Here is a 2,141-nt window from a genome sequence, read left to right as displayed (position 1 = left end):
GCGAGAACTCACATGTCTCGCGAGACTTTCCGCCCTGACGGCGCGTAAAGGCAAAACAGGGAGGAAGGTCCAAGACTGCCACGCCCTACCTACAGCGACTGCGCAGGTGCAAGTAGAGCGCTTCGGGCTTGGCGCAGACGTGGTTCTGTGGCTCGTTAGTCTTATTCAGGGTTGGTCCTCTAGGTGTTTTTTTGTTTGTTTGTTTTCGTAACGACAGTAGCTTCTGGAGGGACTGTGTCGCTAGAAGACGAGGCGGTGGGGGAATTCCATAGTGTGCTGGCCTAACAGCGCGTTGGCCAATGTGCGTTCTGAAAGCTCTGCCCTGTGACCTCCAGGAATTTAAATCAGTGTGACAGTGCTGAAAAATGTTATAGACAGAATCACAGTTACGCTTATAGGACAGAATGACAGTTATTATAGTGGCCTTAAACACTTGAACCTTCACCACTCGCGAGTACAGTGCTAAATTTTACACGGATTATCTCATTTAAGCCCGCCAACAGCCTTATGAGGTAGGTATTACTGTCTTTTTCTGCAAAGGAAAACAAAGCCCCTAGAAGAAAGATATCTTGGCCAAGTGGTAGAACCAGAATTTGAACTAATGCAGTCTGCTGCTGAAGTCCAAGCTCTTGCGTGTGTCTTTAAATATGATTTTATATTTTGTAAACCTGATGCCTATTCATTATTCAAAATTTTAGGCGATAAGAAATAATAATAGCCAACATTTAGTGAGCACTTCTGAGTCCTAGCAACTGTCGTATGGATCATGTTGTGCTTTTGAGGCCATCTTTTCTTGCCTACTTGGAGATTTGGCCATAGGTGCTCTGTTTTTCACATCAGTTTTTTCTTCCCTTTGAACAAATAAGCATGTTATAAGGACTTCCATCTCAAAAAATAACTCTAACCTCCCTTGACCTCAAATCAGCTACCACATCATTTATTTTCTTCCCTTGATAACAAAATTCCTGAAAAACAAAAAAAATTCAGGCTCATTATTTCATTTTCTTACTTTTTATTCTAACTTTTTTCCCCACTTCAGGTTTTGGTCCCATCACTCCAGTGAATGGCTCTTCTCAACGTCACCAGTGAGTTCTATCTTGCAAAATCCGTTATTCAGTCCTCATTTCTCTTAACAATTGATAGAGTTGATAGTTCTCCTTGAGTCTCCTTAGGTCTTGGTATGCCACACCCTCCCTGCTTTTCTCTTCTTAATTTCTTTTGCAGACTTCTATTTCTAACTGAGGTAGGCCATACTAAATAAAGGATTGTTCTGGCTTTGAAGACTGAAAACAATGATGTCTTCATGTTGTTCACAGTGTACCCTAGCAGGTGCATTTGGGGTCTGAATGAGTCAGATGTTCCTTCATTTGTCACCACTCCCATGTTCTTGAATAAATGAAATCTGATTTTCCCTTTCATTTGACAAAGATTCTTCAACTCAGGAGTCAGGAAGATACCCATTCTAGCTTAGGCCAATCATGACTGGCCGAAATTAGGTAACCTATAATGTATCTGAACTTCATTTTTCTCCTTTGTTACGTGAGAATGTAAACCTACATTTCACTGATGTTTCTTTCATATCTAATATTTTTAAAATATTTTAAACTTGTAGCTGAGTGACCACAGTGTGCTAGGCATAATGCAAAGAATTCAGAAGGTGGTAATTGCCACTTGACTCTGGAAGATGCTCACAGCATAGTAGGGGATTAAATAAAAGCAAATATAAATAACCACAGGGATGTGTATAAATGTCACATGAATGGTGTATACCCTACACTAAAGGAGATGTGTGATGGGAGAGGTCAGGTTTGTCATGGTGTTTCTTTAACGTTCCACAGTGCAGGAGGCACTTGAGCAGGGCCTTGAAGGTGACTGAGCTAAGCAAGGAGGAATGCATTCAAGGAGAGGAGACAGTATTAGTAAAATCATAGAAGCTACCCGTTTCAAAATTAAAGTCAGTCTTTAGGAACTGTCTGGATAGGGTGCTGCCTATACCACCACTGGACAGTAGATGTCACAAGTGAAATGAATTCTGCTTTTTTTGGATAACTTGCTTAAGATTCACAGTTACAAATGCAGTTCCACATACTGAGATGAGGTCCACATACCATGTGCTAAATGCCAAGGGTCAGGAAAATAAT

Source organism: Globicephala melas, chromosome 3, assembly GCF_963455315.2.
Source record: "Globicephala melas chromosome 3, mGloMel1.2, whole genome shotgun sequence".
Taxonomy (NCBI): domain Eukaryota; kingdom Metazoa; phylum Chordata; class Mammalia; order Artiodactyla; family Delphinidae; genus Globicephala; species Globicephala melas.
The sequence above is the reverse complement of the archived record's forward strand: the minus strand, read 5'-3'. Positions refer to the sequence as shown.